Source organism: Heterocephalus glaber, unplaced genomic scaffold (assembly GCF_053883595.1).
Source record: "Heterocephalus glaber isolate CG9 unplaced genomic scaffold, H.glaber_assembly_v1.0 deba00001461, whole genome shotgun sequence".
In the NCBI taxonomy this organism is placed as follows: Eukaryota; Metazoa; Chordata; class Mammalia; order Rodentia; family Bathyergidae; genus Heterocephalus; species Heterocephalus glaber.
The window spans coordinates 8,404,508-8,425,554 of NW_028258308.1; positions in this window are offsets into that span (position 1 = coordinate 8,404,508).

The window sequence follows — 21,047 nt, forward strand, 5'->3', positions numbered from 1 at the left end:
GGAAGAACAGATAAAACAATGTTCTTCATTTAAAAAGAACTTACAACCCCTAATGAGAAAAACATTTTATGTGGTGATCTAGAGTACAATACATAGACATAACATAAGCATATAATTGAAATGAAAATTTAGTGAAACAATACTCTTCTACATGTGAAATAATCTAATATTTTATATTTTCTTCCCTTCTAGTAACAATCAACTAAGTTGATTTTACACCCACTAATAGTTTATCATAGTACCTTAAAAATATTAATTCAAAGGAGAATAAATTTATTTACTACACAAGTTTGTTTTGTATTGACTAGTAGGTATGATTTCATTTTACCTATTTCTTAACTTCAAATTACAGTAACTAGTGTTTTCCTCAAGGATGGGACAAGGAAGTTAATAACTCCTAAGTATCTGTGATGTGCCGGATATTACCTACATTGTTCTACAGATATTGTGGACTCTTTTAAAAGTCACAAGAATTTTATCATCTTCATTTTACAGATAATGAAACCAAAATTGCAAGAGATAAAGTACCTTACTCAGAATTCACTCATAGATTTTCTGTATTCCTAAATTTGTCACATCTAGAACAGTGACACGTCTGTAAGCTTTTAATCTCATGTATTATTCTCTTTAAATAAACTTATTCATTTTTTATTATTTACAAATACAATTTCGGTTTCAATTATAACATAAAAGTGTAGGGAAAATATCACATGTTTATTTTACTTCATATAATCTGAATAAAGAGTAGCCTTCTGAAATGTTAGAATAATATGACTAATTCTTAATGAAGCATAACTCACTGACAATGACTTTTTTGTTCTATCATTCTAAATACAATACTTTTGAAAAAAGCATTCCCTTTAAAAAATTTTTTTAGAAAAGATAATACAAGAACCTGTATTTTTCATTTACATAGTTTAAAATAAGCTCAACTTTGATCATACAATCATAAACTGAGAAGAATTTTAGTTTGATTCCAGTGTTTGAAAGGATGATCAAACTCCAAGTTTATTTTTTCATAGTTTTATTTTCTCCTACAGATTGTTCTCTGCAATGGATTAACCACAGACATTTGAAGTTGTACTGTTTAAATATCTTTGAATTATTTTTGTTTAAAAATGTCAATGGGTACGATAGGAAAAGTACATTTTTTCCTTGTAATTTCAAAACAACTGAACAGAACCTTTGGACTGAAACCAGGAATTGAATGTTTCAGCCTTAAGAAGATTTTCTTCTCTGCAAAGTAGTGAATGAGTCTGTTTGCAAGTTTAACTATTTCAAGCATCAATTCACTGGCTTCTAGCATCCTATGCTATTAAAAAAAATCTCAAAAATAAATAAGCATAGTTTTATTTTCTCGGATAAGCTTTAAACCTGAAATTATATAAACTTCATGTATATATAAAACTTTTATATGGTGAAATGGAAATTTTTTAAGTAGTGTTCCTTTTCATATTGTCTTCTATTCTCAAGTTTGCCCTAATGAGTGACAACCCTCCAGGATAGTCTGCAGTGGCCAGTGGAAGTTGGAATGATTTTTCTCTTGTTCTCCTTGGGAAGTGAGAAAAGTCCATTTTTGTAATACCCCTTGAGAAAGCACAAAAATGTGTCCTACCTTTTACTGTACTAGATTACAAAAACATAAAGTTTAGAATGCTTTGGAGATTGAATGAGGTCCATATTTTCTGAGACTCCAAGTTGGGGTAGTTAACTTTGAGGGTTTGCTCTCAGACCTACAGAGGGTTAGAAGGCAGACAGGTCACTGTGGGGCTTCTGCTTTAGGAATCAAAGTTTGTCAAGGACGTCTTAAGAGCACTGCCATGCTTTCCAGATTCTAGATCTTTCCATACCTTCCAGTCTGGGTTTCCTCCAGAGCTTCACGAGTCACTGACGTGCACACGGTCCTTGCTCACTACGCTCGGGCTAAAGCCTTTCAGACCTTCAGTTTTGGGGATGGTGAGCCAAGGGAGGATGTGGTGCTTACAAGGCACATTTTGAATAAAAATGACCTTATAAAATCTCTCTTAAATGTCTTAAATCTATACTGGCTCTTTTTGTTTCAAACCATTTCCTTGTTATTATAGTCACTATTTCCAGATGTTTTATAGGAACACAATACATCCCTTCTGTATTTCCATTCCAAATTGACTGTATCTATAAGGCAGATTGACTCCTTTTTTTCTGAAGGAAATTTGTGCAGATAAGATGAACAGCAACTAAAAGTTAAATGGTGACTCATTTGATAGTTGGAGGTTATCAGAAGGAAAACGTGGAATAACGGATTAGCGAACCCATTGAGGGATTCACTTTATTTGCTTTTTTTCTGAAGCACTCTTTGTATTCTCTGATAAAACCAAACACGAGACAAAGTATTATAATCCAAAAAATATATATCATTTTCTCAGGGAAGAAAACATATTCTACTTGCTTATCTTATAGTTTTATAAGTGAGTAAACGTAGTAATAGAATATATAAAGTGACATGAAAATAGAACTTTCAATAGGTTATTTTTCTTGATAATCAAATATGAGATGATTTCATAGAAATAAAGGCACAACATGCACAAAATTTTACTTTAGGGATATTAATCTGGCATTACCTGTGCTAAGAAGGAACAAAGATTGAGAGTAAAATAAAGCAGTTTTATTTTTAGTGATAAATATTATATTTTTTAAAAAATCAGTATTCAGCATTAAACTTATTATAAAAGAGCCAAATGATAGTGTGAAAAGACATTAGGCAACAAGAACAGAGGCAAAGGTTCTAGCCAGAATTGGCTCTCTAGTGACCTTGGTCAAGTTGCTTTACTATGTTGACATTTAGCTTTATAATCTTTAATCTAAAAAATTAAAATTAAGCCACTTGTAACAACTTTTTAAAGTTCTAAAACAAGACTTTTGGGAGAAGAACATTATTTCACACACACCCACAACCACACACACACACACACACACACACACACACGCACGCACGCACAAAGAACTTGGAATTTAACAGATTAGGTTGCATTGTGTGAGTCACAGAATTGTGGCTCCGGACACAGCCTGGAGAATTGGCTGGAGGCACCACTTCCTAAGCAGGTCCCATCCTCCCTTTCTTCTGTCTCTCCTGGAACTCTGTGCTTCCCCTGCTCTGGAGATTGTTCCATGAAAATATCATGCTGTCTTCCTCCTCTGGGGCATTTTCTCTCTCCATACCACTCTTTATATTCTCATCTTCTTCATTCTTGGGATAATTTTGTATTCTTCATGCTCAGTGTGACCCTTTGAAGGTGCTGTGAGATACAGTCAGAGTACAGAGGCCCAAATTGTGAATCTATCACTCTTAATAGCAGGTAACTTTGGGCTAGCTACTAAGATGTAATTTCTTCATATGTAAAATGGGAACAAGGAGCTACTCTTTAGGATTGTTATGAAGTTTACATGTAAAATGTTATATGTGAAATCCTGGCACTGGGCCTACCACATGGCAAATTGAAGTGCTTAACAATACTTTGAATCCCAGAGCTGTCTGCCAGTAGGATAACATTTATCTCTTGTTTTTGAATGTGCTATTTGGTCTTCTATCTTTTTACATCATCCACATTCCAATTAGACCATAAAGCCCCTGAGAAGAGAAAATAGGTCTTGTTCACAGATGTGCCTCAAAACTTAAAAATGAGCTTCTTAAATGAGGTAAACCAAATGAATATTGATGAATATTTGGCTATTCGACCTTCTGATCTAATAGAAAAAAAGACTAAGGTAACAATTCTAATCCAGAGATATAATCTATAATAAACCAGAATGATTTAGGAACTTAAATGAAAAACCCTAGAGTGTAAAGTATTGGTTTTAATAATTGGTCATTTGAGGCAGAGAACTGAGCATTTGCTATAGTTGTAATGCTCCTCCAAAGGCCCATGGGTTAAAGGTTTAGTCCCCAGCTTGACACTATTGAGGGGTGGTAGAAAGGTCAAGAGGTGGGGTCTAGGGGAGATCTGAGGTCATCTGAGGAGTGTCCTAGATGGGGGTAGCGGGGTCCAGTTCCTTCCTTCTTCTCTTTTTCCTTTCTGGCCATGAGGTGAGCCATACACTTCTGCCATCATGTGTTACCTCACCACAGGGTCAAACCAACAGAGTATAACAGAAATGTTGAAGATCATGAGCAAAAATAACCCTTTTTTTCTCTATAAGTTGATTTATAAGATAACAATATGTCCTTATAACCTGTTGGTTCTTTGGTAACATAAGTTGATGCTCATATTTTCATTGGGCCAAAGTAGTCAAGAAAATGCTCTGTTAGTTTTTTTAAATATAACAAGTAATTGAGATGTAAAAGGCAACCTGTAAGATATCCCATATGAAACATAGAAGTTTTCATTACAAAATGATAGACACATATACTGACTCTGCTGCACTGCTGATTATTGAATATAATAATTTAAATTTTTTAAAATTGAAGGGAAAAAAGGAGTCATTTGCTTACTTATTAGGGGCTTAATTCCAGGAAACTTGTCTCCATAATGTTAACTTTTGCTCAAGCCTGTTCTCCTGCAGTGCCCACCAGGTCAACATGAGCATATCACCTTGGTCCTGAGAGACTTCAGAGCTATTCTCAACCCTGCATCCTCTATCTGTTTTCTACCTTTTTCCGACCCTACTTTTGATCATGAGGTACCTTGTTCTTAAAGAATCCTCTCTCTTCACCTCAAGTGCCATTATCAAAATGTAGCAAAATGAGGGATAATATTTATAGATAAGTGCCATTGAAGTTAGGACATATTTGTAGAAAGTCCCCTTTCTCTAAGATATCTACCCTGAAGAACTACGTTTAGTTGGCTACCAGTACTCAACCGGATGCATATGGTTGCAACTGTAGAATTAGGCATTCAGGATATGTGTGCAAAACAACATAGAACATCAGAGAATAAACCACTTTATAAAATGTAGAACTTAAAATGGTATAGAGGAAGAAGAAGAAAATATAAACTAATAGTTTGGTTTTTAAAAGTGTGATAATTAGAATGTATAGCATCTTTCAAATGAATTGTTGGTAAAAAATAATTGTAAATGTACAAAGCAAAGGAAGGCATTTTGTAATTAAGAACAATATTTATATTTTCTAGCATATAATGATTTAAAAATAGACGAAATCACCACCTACCCTGATTCTTTAAACAAGCATTTGCTTGCTTCAGTGATTGCAGCTTGGCTAGGTGATCTTAGGATTTTTTTTTTTTTCTATGATTTAGTCAGTGATATAGACCAGGCACTAGAGAAAGAAAAGAAGGGAAACTACAAAGTAAATAAACTTAAGGCAGAAGATACATGTACCCAGAAAGTTCAACAGTTTAGAATATTTGTCTGATTTTTTTAAGTCCAAAAGTAATCTGTATTGATTATAACAGGAAGCTAGTCTTCCAACTCAGAGAATGTATGTGTGTGGCCAAAACCTTCCTTAAAAAAAGGCGTTGAAAAATTTAAAAGGCTTTTTATGGAAATTGCAACTTCCTATATTGTCTCTCTTCAGAAAATCTCTAAAGGCATTTTAGTCAATTCATACATATTACATGCAAAGTCCTTAAGAAATGGTTATGCATAAAATTTTATAATGAGAACTAACTAAAAATATTTTAGACATAGCAAAATTGTGTACCAGTATAGAATATGATAATGTTTTATTTTATATTATTGTCAGCATCATAAGTTAGCATCAACTTATGCTACCTTCATCAATAAGAACCAAGTTTAAATTTATCTATTTTTATTATTTCATGTCTTTGTTGATCCAGATAACATAAATTAATAACCAGTTTTTCATCTGGACAGAGTATTCAAGAAAACACTCTGTTCTTCCTTTTCAAATGCTAACAAAGCCACAAAGTGATTAAAGGACTTCAACATGACAGCACAGTCATCTTTCAGGTCAACATTTTAGTGATCCCAAGTACGTTGTGACAGACTACAGACAGCAACAATGCACTTCATATCATTGTGATCTTACATCCTCTACTTATCATACTAATTTTTTATTTTAATGTAGACATGTTTGCAGTTACTAATGATTACATTTATCATGGGGAATTTGCACATGTACATAACACAATTTAATTCTTTTTTTGTCCCCTTTTCTTCCCATCTTTCCCTGCTTCCTCCAACTCTTCTTAATCCCTTTCCCATTTGATAAAGTTCTACTTCAATTATTTTCCTCCATTTTCTTTTTTAAAAATCCTTTACCCCTTCCTCCCCCATCTCTTGTTCTCTTTCCTTTTTGAAAAAGATCGCCACACTTCCTGTTATCTGTCCTTTATTTTGCTCTTTATTTATTTTTCACTAAATGTAGCAAACTAAATTTTGGGTGAGGGAAAGGAGTGATGGTAAGGGGGAAAAATGCAACCTGGCAACTGGTTAATTAAAATAATAATGATGTCAGCCTTTTACACTGGAAATATGCACTCCATCCTGCTCCAGTGGCAGAGAGTGCAGATCTGCTGATAAGACTGGGGATGTAGTTGAGGTTAGATGAATGCTTACCATGTGTGACCAAGTGGGAGGAAACTGTGGTGAGACAGGGCAGGAGGGAAATAACTCACTTAGCGTCTGGCATAATGTTGTTGCATCTCTTCTGCAACAATTCTGTGTTATGTATGAGTTATGGGAGTTTGATCTTGCCTGCTGCCTGATGCAGAGAAGTACATTTTGGCTCAGATTAAGTTGTGATCATTTCTACTTTGCACCTATTCACCAGAGCCAGAATTTACAGTTCATTCTCAGCAGTTAAGTCTTTCAGATCTCAGAAGCTGTAGAATGAATGCAAAACAATATTGCTTTCTGGCATTTAGCGAACTTGACAAAGTCCATAAAATAAGTGTTACAAGGCAATACTTGACTTTTTACCCATGGTCCAGTTAATTATATTATGTCAGTGTGGCTCTTACAAATTTGGTTTATTACAGCAGAAAAGGTACAAGGAAGATAGAATGGGATGAAGTGTTTCCTCTACAATTTTCTATTTTATTATGTCAGTGGGAGAGATTCTGGACTTTTCCCCCAGACACTAAAGAAAAAAAAAATTCATGGAGGTAGAAAATCCCATAATACACTATGCAGATTATTATGATTAAAACCTCTTAGCTAAACTGTGCTGTTGGGTATCCTTTACATTTTGTTTCTTGGAAAATCCCAAATGCTTTTGAAATTTGAAAACTCCAACTACTGGTCTCTGAAACTCTAGAGAACGAGCAGGCCAGAAAAGGAAACCAGAAGCAACCAGAGTAAACACTGATTCTGCTTAAGATGGATGTGAATTGTCAAAAGAAAGGTCCATAGCAGACAAATTTCAATCTCTCCAGACCCTTTCTAATTCTTCTGCTTTTCTTTTTTCCCTCTGACAGCTCCCTGGAGTTTTCCAGTGTCTTTCTTGAACAATTCTGGTAGCTAAGCCCCTTCATCCGTACTTCTTAATGCTGCCCAAAGTGTTCAATTGCGTCTGTCTTGCACAGGTTTCCATAGCATCCTTATCTCTGAGAAGAATACTTAGAGTTTTACTTTAAATGAAAACTACATGTCTTTTAAATATTTTTGTATTGCATGATTTTATTTTATATCTTCTTGTTCTTAACAGGGACAAAGATTTACATACTACAATACTTTCCCCTTACTAGCATCCAAAAGCAGCAACATGGCACGAGCTTTGAGGTAGGTTTGATGTCCCCAGCACTATGACCAGGTGAATAATTTAACCTCTTTGGGCTTCCACTTGCAAGACAGAGATATTCTTATTGCTTGGTTATGTAATGACTGAATTATATAATGTCCAATGCATATTAGCTATTCAAAAATTTTAAAACAATTTTTTTCACTTAAAGGGTTAAAAAAGCTCAAAGAAAGGATTTTGAATATTTTTACAGTAAAGAAATGATAAATATTTGAAGAGATAGATATGTTTAACCTGATTTAAACACACACACATATATATATCAAAACATCACATAAGTACAATTTTTATGGTTTTATGTACCAGTTTAAAAAGTAAACAGTAGAAATAAACTACAAAAAGAAATTAGGAACTGAAAGAAGTGAATTAAAAACTTCTGTTATTCAAGCTGCATTTGTCATAAAATGACAACTTTTTGTTCAGCTTTTACTTTTTATTAATACATGTCTGCAGTCCATAATGATCACATTCCTCATGGGGAGTTGGTGCATGTATATAACAACACCCTAATCTTTCTCTGATATTTAAGGGGTTTTTTTTCCTTTCTCTTCATGCATGACCTTTTCCATTGAGGAATCTGGCAAACTCTTCAATTCCTCTGATTCCCAAAAGGAATTAAGAGGACATTGAAGCCCATATTAGACTGTTTCATACGGAACACAAAAACATTTGAACACCTATTGTATTATCCATTCATTAATTCAGCAGTGGACATTAACTAAGTGCCTACTATGTCAGAAATTGCCCAATGGTTCCACAGTATCCTATCTCTCCTTATTAGTTATAAAACTCATTGGATTTTGTACAGGGCAAACGCCTCCCAAGGAATTGGACAATGCGTGCAATATCTGAGTCACTTCATTAAAAAGCTGCTTGCTGTCCACCTTCTGTTCAGGTATAGGAATGCAGGAGTGATTCTGGTGAGCTAGATTGCACCTTGTCTGAGGGCCATCCCAACGCTGAGAGGAGGAGGCTGGGTTCTGTATGACCTTGTGGGACACAGGTACCTACTGCTTCTCACTGCCAGCTCACCTTTAGCCTGCTCCATTAGAGAGAACAAAACTCTCATCTTGTTTGAGCAACTGTACTTTTAAGAATCTCCTGGTCTGAACCTGAAGGAGTAGATCAACACTAATGAATGTTAAAATCGTGGAAATTTGTGTAAATGATGTAACAGAACATTGGCATGAGTAGGAAGTAATTTTGCTTCCATGTTTACAATATTGGGTTTTATTCACATATTTTTCAGTCCTTGTAGTGCCCATACTCATGAGCCTAAATTCTATTTTTCCATCAAGGGTTTGCTCAAATACTATCAACTTAGCAGGTCTTACCAATGTTGCTTCTCCTAGAGTGGACCCTATGTAGTCTATGTTGTTTTAGACAAGATTAATTTCATCCTTTCTGCTTTTCTCATGCATAGATCTTTTTGCCTAACACAATAACTATGCATATGTCTATAGATTTCACTAGGAACTTCAGAACAGGGACTATCATCTAACTTTTCTATCTCCTTGATATTTAGAGCAATGTCTTCTATGCAACAGGCCCTTAGTAATCCAATAAATGTGTGTGAGACAGTCATCGGATATAATTTTATTTTTGTATATTTCTTAGGCTAAAATATTTAGGCTTCAGAAAATCATCAAATTTTTTAAAAAGAAAACTCTCCTATTAACTCCTTTCCTATTGCTTCAGTAGAAGAGTAATTGTTATTTCACAGGTTTCAAGCAAAGTATAGGTTCCAAAGAACGGTATCTAGTATCATTTTTTTTTCCAATTAGAAAGTACTTGCCGGCTTTGAAAACACACATCAGGAAAACTGACTGTTGTTAGGATAAGATAATTATGATTGCCAATAAGTAGTTTAAAAAGAAATGTCAGCTGTTCCTGTCTTATTTTTCACATAATAGGGTTGTGGCCTGTTTCATCATGATGTTTTCAGGACCTAATATATATTTTTATTTCCCTATGTAGATCTTTCATCCTTTCACTGACATTTGTTCTTTTTATGCAATTACCCTAAAAGGAAAGCTCTGGCCAGGCAAATTGGTTGATGTCTGCCTCTGAAGAGACATTCATATCTCCCCAGTTAGCTTTCAAGTTCTGTGATCAGGAACCCTCAGGCCCAGTTTTAAGGAGATTTCAGTCTAGTTGAACTTCACTGTCTCCCAAAACATCCACAATGAGATTACATGACGAGAAGATCAATCTACTGAAGGTACTTAAGCAATAAATCTGAAGCTTTGCCCAGTCACTGTTCCTTTCAAGCCTTGTGGCAGAAAATTAAGCCACAAGAACTTTGACAAATTAGATATTATCCCATCTAATTTTGTATGTTTAAGCTTATCACACTGAATCGCAGCATTGTAACTGACTATTATGCCAACAAGGCCTTCGTTTAATCAGCCCAGTGCCACTTAATAGCGATTAATCACCCAACCAAAATGTCATATTAAGGTCACAGAAACTTAAAAGCTAAAACAAGAGGACATTAAGTTAGTTGATAAATAGAGAAAAAGAGCATGTTGTACCAAGGAAACTTCTGAGCACTTTGTTTTGTTAGAAGCTGTAGACTATTTAATGAGAATTGAGTCTTAACTTTCAACTGAGAACAGAAATGATTTAATTTATTTCCCTTGGTTCAAAAGGAGACCATTATTTGAGTTCTTCAGTGGGTTTCTGTCTGTAAATAGCAAACTCCTGCCCACAGAATACTTGAAATTGGTGGTTTATGGTACAGGTTCATGATTTTTATTTGAATTATTCTTGGTTTCCTGGCATTTTTCCCTTTGCTGGTACTTCTAAAGAGGAAAGAAATAGATGTCATACAATACTAAAGAGAAAATGTAATAAATAGCATCTATTTTGCACAGTTTCAAAATATTTTCTAAAGAAACAATTTGATTGTCTTGTCTGCAAAGGAGTTTTTATTTTCTAGAAAACTCGCCAAATTGAATGTTAGAGGACAAAAAGAAAAGGACTGAAGACTTTAAAAAATTTTATTATTAATGTCCAAAGGGGTACTGTGGAGTCCATATCAGTACTTCATGGGACAAAATTGTGAAAAAAGGTGAAATTTCACCTCAGTATGCTTCAGGGTAGGAGCTGCTAGAGACCAGGATGCTGGGTCTCTCATAGTCCATAGCACTTTAGCCTTGACTGACCCTTATAAATATTGCTCTATGAGCTGACTGACTGAAAACAAAGTTGTTTAAATGCTATACAGAAAAAAGCCCCCCAAACAAGGTCTTTCTCTTTTTTGTGAGGGAGTCCTAGGTAATTACTAGGAAGAATGTAGGCTCACAATGGAATTTAAATATTTTGTAACATGATAAAACTGATTAAAAACATCAGTATTAAGACTGGAAAATAATAGCACAAAGACTGGGAAAAGGACCACTTTAGAGAGAAAAAGTGAATTTCAGTTTTCATACCCACAGAACCTAGGAAGCTCAGTATGAAAGATGGCCATGTTTGAGCAAGGCTCACGGAGATGGCCATCTTGCCTTCTGTTGGTCTGTGTGGGCCAGTGCAATACCCGCTAGTCACACGGTGCTGATGAACACTTGAAATGTGGCTGACCTAATCACACTGAGATGTGCTAGAGGAGTGAGCTGATACAGATTTCACACTAGTTTTACCTGTTGATTATGTGTTGAAATGCTATTTTTTGGTATATTGAGTTAAATGAAATATACTTTTGAAATTAATTTCACCTGTTTTTGTTTACTGGGTTTTTTTTTTTTGTAGCTATTGGGAAATTTAAAATTACAGGTATGGCTCATGTTATATTTCTATTGGACAGGGCTGTAGTAGACTGTGTTGGTATCATCAGTGAGCTGGACCACATAGGATCCACAACTCAGAGGAGAAGCCCTTTCTGATCTGTTCTAATCCCCTAGGCCAGGCCATGTCCAGGAATTGATAGCTCTGAAAAGAACTGTAATAACAGCAATAGTACACTTGAAATTTGAAGTACTATTTCTGAAAAGGCAGAAATGACATTACTCATGGAAAGAATGACAAAATAAAATTTAAGTAAGCAATTTCTGGGGACCAAATAAGACAAGGCAAGACTGAAGCATGAATATTAGAGGTTAACTTAAATGATTTCTTAAGAGCCAGGGTTGTACAACACTTAAGACAGGTTGTGACTCTTCTTTTTCTGGAGGACAAGATTAATAAGGTAGGTTTTCCTCTGAAGTCATAGATAAGAATAGGACGGGAGAAGAGAATTCAAGATACTAGCCCTAATATCAGTATTTATTCAGATACTTTGAGTGCCTCTGAAAGTTGGTGACAAAACTGGACTAGATTATCAGCTCTTTCAGATGCAGCGAGCCTCCACCTGGGGCCATCTTTAATTTTTCTTCTTTAGATGTTAATGATATTCACCATTAACTTCCTGACTTTCTGACATCTCACCTTTCTCTTAAAAATTTACATTTTAAAATATGTCAAAATTATATATCTGGAATCTGATTGAAAGTAACTCAAAATAGAAAGGTGTGGGTATTTTCTTTTTATTATGAAAAGCCCTGGCATGCATGTGACTATATTTATTAGAAAATTAAGTGGATATAAACAGTATTGGACATGGTGGCCATTTAAAAATATTTGGTGGATAAATATATATCCAATAATACTAATAAAAATCAAATGTCTGCTCTTCAAGATAGCTTCAGTAGAGAAAGCAGCTAAAATGTGATAGGACCCCAACTTTCTCAAGTCTGATCCAATACATTTATAGAACAAAACCTTGATAAGCAAATGTTACACTTCCATGTAATAAAATTTGGATTTTTTTACAATAAAATACAGTGTTATATCAAATTTCTTTGTAAATTATCAACTTTGTAAATTGTCTCTAAAAATATTGATATATTAAAAATTTTTGCAAGGTAACTTTTTCTGGTAATATGGCTTTAAATTAATAAATGAAGGAATAGTCACTACTTATATCAATAAGAGAAAAAACAAAGGTACCCATGCAGAGAAGTTTTTTGAAAAGTGTTCTATTTAAGTATAAATAGAAGTCCCTCCTCAAGTTAAAAGCATACCCCAGGATTTATTGCCTAAAATTGACATCCAAAGCAATTTCTTGAGTGGAAGCCATTTGTTTGTTTGTTGACAAAATTTCCTGGTGTTCATTTCTGTATAGCTTAGTTAATTCATAGGATGGTACCTTGGGTGAATGACAGGTGAAATATTCTCATATTTATATTTACACATCAATATCTAACTGGAAACTTCTGAGTTTTTAGTGGCTATGAACTAGTCTTGAGTGAGGTAGTAGTATCACACAAAACATGGTAAATTATCTGGGTGTGGCCAAAATAACAAACATTCATATGCCTCTCAAGTTTCTACTGTATGAGGAATTTATAGTGAATTCATCACTATTTTATTTATTCTTACTTCATTACCAAGGAAAAGTAATTTTAACTGGATTTTCCTGTAAAGAATCTATTGGTTTGTTTTTTCTTCTTTTTCTTCCTAAACTGTCAACTTTATGTTTAAACATTTGTTTTAACAATGCCAAAAATAGGTAACTTACTAGCCATTTACTCTACCTTTGGCTGGAACATCTCTTCAATTTCAGTCCCAGCACACAACTATTTGGCCCTTTATAGAGGTCACATATTTTCTTCTAAGTGGAGTTGCTCTGGCTATATCAGAACACATGTGTATCCAGTCTTCCAAATGAGGGCTTCTCACTACTGATGAGGATTTGCAGTGAACCATTAAGGCTGTTGATACACTACCCAAAAAACAGAAAAAAAACTACTGGTGCTTGTATAAAAGGTGACTTTACTCTATCCAAATAAATTACTGTTGGATGGGGGTGTGAAGTTTAAACATGAAAACCATGTTGATACTGCAAGGAAACTATATGAAAACAATTTAACAGTAGCATATTTTAAAGCATTTTTTCCAGGTTAATGGAATTGTTCCTTTAAATACTAGGAAAACGTACTTCAGATATTACAATGCATAGTGAAAGTTAAAGCAACTGCCATGTTCCCTTTTTGGAGGCCCCCAGTGATATTTCCAAATATCCTGAAACAATTCTTCCTCATCCCAACCCCATCCTCCTTGGAATGAGAAGCCATTGTTTGGGGCAGGCAGTTTAATTCTTAGAACTTTTATCACCAGGAGAGGTCCTAGCTTTAACCGGGGAACTTGGGTTTTTTTTCTTTTTATTTGTTTTCTTTTGAAGATACAGATGATATGCTCCAATCAAATGTACAGTTTAGTGAGATGGATGGCACTGCACGAACTGGCAGTTCAAGGAAGTCTTACCTAGCTTGTTTACATGAACACGTTTTAGAACACCCATTTAGCTTCCAGCCAGATCTGCCCTGCTGCCCAGCACTAAGGGGAAAAGCAGCCAGTGGGCCTATAGGTCGCTGATAAACTAACCCTCCATTTGGCAAGCAAGGAAGGGAACTGATAAGGCCTCTGATTTATGTTTTATCTGTCACTAAGTTTTCAGTCAAGTCGGCCAGCCAGCCTGAAATTACTCGTTTCTGTTATCACCTCAGATGCCATTGGTTTCCTAAGTGAGGTGGATTCTGAGGCAACTTTTAAAAAGAACTTTTTTTCACTTCTCAGAGAAGCTCAGCTTAGTGATGCTGCTTTAACACATATACATTTGGCTCAGTAAACTTTGAGGTTGTAAAGCAGCTTGTGGGACTCCACTCCACTGCTGATTCTTAACTGTCCATGTTACCTATGTATAATTGTGCTATTGCTTTACAAACACAAAGAGAGCCTTGATGCTATAACTACATAATTGCTTGAATTATTTTAAAAGTGAGATACTTAAAATATCCGTGAAAATATAAAAATTACATACACCATTCTATCCAATTTTCCTAAAAAGAAAACTATAAAAAAGACGAATTTGGATTTTGCATAAAATATCAGTTGACTTCAAAAAATATCCCCCCAAATCCCTCAAAAAATAAGATAATCTGTCCTTAGGGAGAAAGAGAGTCAGTGGGCACAACCCGAAAGTAAAAGAGTCCTGTTTACTTGGTGATGGATGCCACGGCTTGGCTATGGGGGTCAATGGGAGATTAGCTGACATGAAAGCAAAGGAGTGTGCTCTTATCTAGTAAGCCAACACGAGTCAATAAATGAAAGCCCCTGGGTACTCTTCCACAAACCGATTTCAAGTTGTTTCCCCCTAAGTTTAAATTGGCTTGTCGTTTTACAAGGATGGATGGGTATTATTTTTAAGCCGTTATTTTACAATGGAAGAATGTGTGTGTTTCACAAGTGAAATTTTCCCATGGAAAAGGGAATAGCAATGAATCATAAACAGTGTAAACACTCCCAAGCTTCTTATACATGTGAGTTTATGTTCTAATACCTTCCCTGTTTGTAGTGTTTTCTTTCCAAACATCATAAGGAGAGAAGTGCTGGGGGAAGGGTGAAAGGCCATTGAAGCTATCTTTTGAAAACAATGGTAGTCTATCTCCTATATTCTCAGTTGTACCACCTTTTTGTTATCTGACATGGACCCACAGAAATTCACTATGTTTTTCCCAGAAGTAATATCCTCTTAATGTCCTCCCCAATGACACAGACTTTTCTTCAGGATAAAATCCAAGCATCTTAGCTTGAAAATTAGACCTTTAGGATCTACAGTTTTTCCATCTGGCCCATCCATTACTTTCCCACAGCCATGCTTTTCCTAGGTCATACCAAAATCTCTCAAATTCCTTCACTATTTTACCCCATCCAGAAGCCCACAGATTTCTTTTTTTTTTACTTATCAGTTCTGACCACTTTTGTATCCCCACAGCCTGGAATTATTTCTAGACTTACCAAGACTCCATTAATGATTTGTAAGTGAAATATGTGCATGTGCTTCTCCAATGGTAAGAAAAAAAACACTTCATTTTTCCCTTGCCCTAATTTTTACTTGGATTTCAAAACTGCATCATTTGAGAGGTCTTCTACCTCCCCTCTCCAGATGTGGAAATGATGTTAGCTTCATAGAGTCTTATAATCTCTACTATAACCATTTAAGATTTTCTATACTGAATTTTAATCATATCCACTAGCAGACAGAGACCCTCTTTAGGTTGGGTTGGTTTCCCAGTTCTGTATGCCCTATGTCTGGGAATTTAAGTATGTGCTAAACTCAATTAATGCCCAAGTCCTCGCCCTGCCCGAAGATATTACAATCCACTCACTAAGGGGCCATTCCGGCCTGTCTCTACCTCTTCCCATTCTCTCTCACCTTAATCTCACCACGTAGGCATCCATGCTGCTCTTCCAAACACAAAATGTGCCTTAATCCTTCCACACTGTTCCCTTTCTTTGTAGATCACTCATCTTCCAAATATTATTCTGCTTATAACTTTTTCACTGTTTTTGTTCAAACGTCACTGTTTAATGATGCCTACCCACCACAACTTCCCCAAACTGCAATCATACCTCCCTCCATTATTGATGCCCTTTACCCTCATCACCTTCTAAAATACAACATAAAATACTTCTTACATCTAATACTTCTTAGATCTAAGGTGTCTCCCAAAATCTCATGTTCAGAGCTGTGAGCTAATCTGAAGGGGCAGGTCACTGGGGGTGTGACTTGGAAGGATGTACTTTCATCCCTTCTCTCTCTACTTCCTGGCCACCATCTGGTGAACGGCTTTCCTCCACCATGCCATTCTGCCATTCTGTTTTCTCCTTGGGCCTTCTTACCATGAACCGAACCTTCGGAAATTGAATGAAAATAAAACTCTTCTTTAAGTTGTGGGTGCCAGGTATTTTATCTCAGTGATGGGAAAGTGCCTAAAGCAATCCTGACTTGTAACTTCATTTCTTGTGTGTCTCCACACTTGAGCACAACCTCAGGAAAGCAATGGTCTTTATTTTATTCAATGAAGTATCTTAATTCATAGAACAATGCCTTGAACATAGTCAGCAATCCATATGTATTTGTTAAGTTAATATTTATTATATATACACATACATTAATAAATGCAAATAATATTTACTGCTTTAACATACATTATGTATGTTTATATATGTAACCAATTCCATAGTTGAATGAGATCATTAACTCTCTTAGTACACACTCCTACCTTTAATACAATCTATAGGATTTTTCAGTGCTTCTTTTGAAACACCGATATACACTCGAATTCATAGTCCAGATCTTAATGTTATATTTAAATTTTCCTTTTAATTTGAACTAAATGCCTTTATGAAGAATACTTACTCTCTTCCCTCCTAATGCAATGTTCCCTCATAGGCTACAGCTTTCAGCCCCTGTTTAAAATCATGGTTTATTTTAAATTGCCTTCTCCATTTTTGATGACCTCAATAAAAATCATTTTGTAAGCTCCTACATTCCTCAGGGCATGCCCTCTGTACACTAGGTGATTGAGCTCTGACTCAGTAGATCAGGAGATGGGCTCTGACTCCTGAACCTCAGATTCTGAAGCTTCCTTCTGTTGTACAACTGACAAAACAGTTCATATTCCCCGTAAAAATATTTTTTATTTATTTACTCATTTTTACCATATCTTTAAAGCCACTAACAAGCCCAATATGAAAATATTTATACTTGTTTTATCATCACCACATGGGCACATAATGCCTGGCACTAGGCTTGGAAAAGAGATGTCATTGGAAGTCTGGTGTGCATTTCATTATTCTCTGCATCAGCCTCTCAGAAGAGAACAGGGAGATCTAAACTTTACTTGAAATGTGATGATTTGATGTTTCTCTTAAGCTTGTTGAACATCAGATTCAGGAAATTAATAACATCATTTTGCTTTTGTTGTTTTTGGTTTTCCTTTTTCTTTATGTCTTGCTGTGCCTTATAAATTTTTTCAGGTTTTTTTGTGGTCACTAGATTATCTAAGATTAGCATCCTTATTTTTTATTTTTTTCATATCTGTTTGCATTTGTACTAGTATAATTGGATAACCCTGTTATTCAGCTTCTAAGTTACTTTCTCTTTGATAGAACAAAATATCTGACATCCACAATTTAAAGGAGGAAGGGATAATTTTGGCTCACAATTTATAGAGTGTTCAGTCCATAGTCAGCTGGCTCTAAGGCAGGACAGCATCACAGAGGGAATTGGCAGGCAGGAAGCAGAGATGGATAAAGGGATGAGGAATTACTTCTTTCCAGGCCACACCCACACTGACCCACCTCTTCCATCAGGCTTCACATCCCTATGTTACATGCAACTACAAACCCAACAGTGGACTAATCCAGTGATGAGTATCACACACCCAAAAGTCCTACCTATGAGCACATAAGGCTTTAGGGGACATTTAGATATAAACCATAATAGATTCTTTCTCTTTGTTTGAGGATATCACATCCCCCTTAAACTGTCTCCTGTACAGATGTGGTCTTCTAGATTCAGGTCTTCTTGATAACAAACAAGTGGCATGGTGTAGCCTCGTGTTAGTTGTAACACAAATAACAATTATGTAAAAATTCTATCTATCTATCTATCTATCTATCTATCTATCTCCTTTTAATGTACTGTAATAGGAAAGTTTGCCAAAATGTGTCTTAATTATTTTGAAAATATTTTTCCATGTCTTAAAGTACTGTGCTGAGAAATAGGATATCTGGAACTTATGCAATAGAACAATATTTAATTTGATTGGGAAATAAGCTCAACCAAATGATCTCATTTTTTCAACATTTTTTATCTTTGAACCCATATGAGGCAAAGACTTGGAGCTAAATTTATATTTGAATAACATTTATTAAGTCCTATGCATTAAACTTAATCTCCACAACCTTCTGATAATTTTTAAAAAATAACTTTTTAAAGTAACTTTTCTCAAGGCCACCTATTTTGCATAGATGAAGAGCCATATTTTTCTCTAGTAAGATAGTCTCATTTATGAACTTAGGAATGAACTAAATTTCACCCATCTGAAAGTAATGCAGTCTTGGAGACAGGCATGGTACATAGGTACATAGTACATGTACATGGTACATAGTAGGTTGTCTAATAAAACCTGCTGAAAACCTTAGATGATGGGATACATCCAGAATGGTCAACCCCAATAAACTGCTGTGATGGAAGACTGTGAGTAAGTCGGGAGGGCATGGGGAGGAGGTGGTCTTGAAGTCTAGGTAGAGTCCAAAGAATAAAGAAACACAGAAAACTAAAAAAAAAAAAAAAAAAAAGTCTCTACTTCACAAGATGTAGCTATTGTATTCCAAATTATATATTCTATTTTTTAAAGTAAAAATATCTAGATATCACCCCAAAAGCCTCAGGACTAATAGGCGGTACTTTTAGAAAGTGATTAAATCATGGGACCAACATAGCTGACTTGTTCTTAAGACTTGGCAGAGTTTGATCAGAATAGATGGGTCACTAGACTCATGACCTAGAAGGTGTTCCCTTCCTGGCTTCTCCTCTTACTGTCTTTACTTCCTGGCCACCATAATATGAACAGCTTTTCTTCTGTTATTCCCCATCTGCCATGCCATTTTGCCTTGGTATCAGTGGACCATGGATTGAAAATGTGACCCAAAGTAAACATCCTCTTTTAAGATGTGGGTGTTCAGTATTGACAGGAAAGTGACAAAGACAAACACTTTTTCTATTTTTAAAGTACAAATATTTTAAGTTAAAATACATTAAAGTAATAATCATTCCATTGTCTCTACTTTGACATTAATGTGTACTTAGTGAGGCCATTTTCTCCACTTGGTTTGCCTGAACTACCATCTAATGCCTCAGTGAAAGGATACAAGATAACAAAACCTTGGTCCACTTGCAAGAGAGCAAACATTTAGGAAAAACAGGTGAGGACTTTTTATACTACCAGACTACTTATTTTGAGAAGGGATCGGGGGAAGTACCAAGAGGATTTGGCATTGGATTGATCCTCAGAATGCAGTTTGAGAAGATAACTGGGAACTTTTGTCACCAGAAGTTCCATGGGAGCTGGAAACCATCCAAGCTTCTTTTATGTAATCCCTTTCTTTGGGCCTTATTAGAAATGACAGCTATCCTTCTCTCTTTTTGTCACTCCTCTTTGCGTTTTGCAGAGAAGGATTAGCTTTTATGCCACAAGGGAAAAGTGACTCATATATAGAGATACTCTTATCTTTACGAAATTCAGATAGTTCAGCAGATAAAGTGAATGGTACGTTCATTTTCACTTATTCTCAAATTCGTTCTGTTCTTTAAAAAAAAACCCTCCCTGATTTTTGGATAAACTAAATCTAGATGACTCTAGTATAATTCCTTCATTATAAATTATGAAGGTTCTAAATTGTATCTATGAGTTTTATAAAATAATTTAAGTGACTACATTGTGTTCTCTGATACCTATTTCTCTATCTATTATCTATCAGCGTGCATATGTATATAGATTGAGATAGGGAGATAAAGAAATAGATATTTTTAGTTCATCTCGGATGTCAGGTAATAAACTGCAGAATGTTGCAATGAAACATTTGTTCAGTTTTAGGATTTGAGTAATAAAGCACCCATGAAATAAAGATATATTCTAGTCCAAGTGTGGAAATGATGAGTTAGATCAGTATTGTCATATGTGCAGACACTGATGTCACTAGTGTTGACAAGCTTATGACTATTTCACTCACAAACTATGTCTTTCAGAGAATGCCCTTTGATCCTTGGAGGGAGCCCTTCCTTGGACTGCAACGTAGTAATGTAACAAACAATTCCTCCTTTGCTACTATTTGTGAATTTGGAGTAAGAAGCAGTGCTCTCACATCCTGTTTTATAAGACTTGGCTAAGGATGTTACTGCTTCTGACTCTTGTCTTAGAAGAGAGATTTAGAAATCTGTTGTTATATATTTCTATGCCACTTCAGAATGCCTCATTGAGAACTTAACATTGTGTCCTTTAGCTTTATTTTTAAAGGAAACTGCTTAGAACATGTGCTCAGTTGTCATCATAGTGAGAAAACACCGAAAATATGTACAGCTTATGTCATACTATTGCCTAATAAAGTATTACAAAGAAGCACAAAACCTTAAGAACAGTTAATAATAATGTGATGCTTTATCATCCTTAGCTCAAAAAATCTTTCCAGAAAATTCATCTGTCCCTTTCCCCTGCTTTACAGTACTGTATTACTAGCATAGAGATGTGAAAACCTAAAATCCAGACTGGAGATACTCAGAATCATCACCAAACCCCTCTCTATCAGTTTTTCAAATGTTTTCAAATATACACAAGAGTAGAGACAATCCTACAAAATAGCACATATACTCTTCTCTGAATTTCAATGGCAATCTACATTTTGTAACACTTTTCTTCTTTAGAAATGTTTTCTAAAAATTATTTTCAAGAATTTTTTA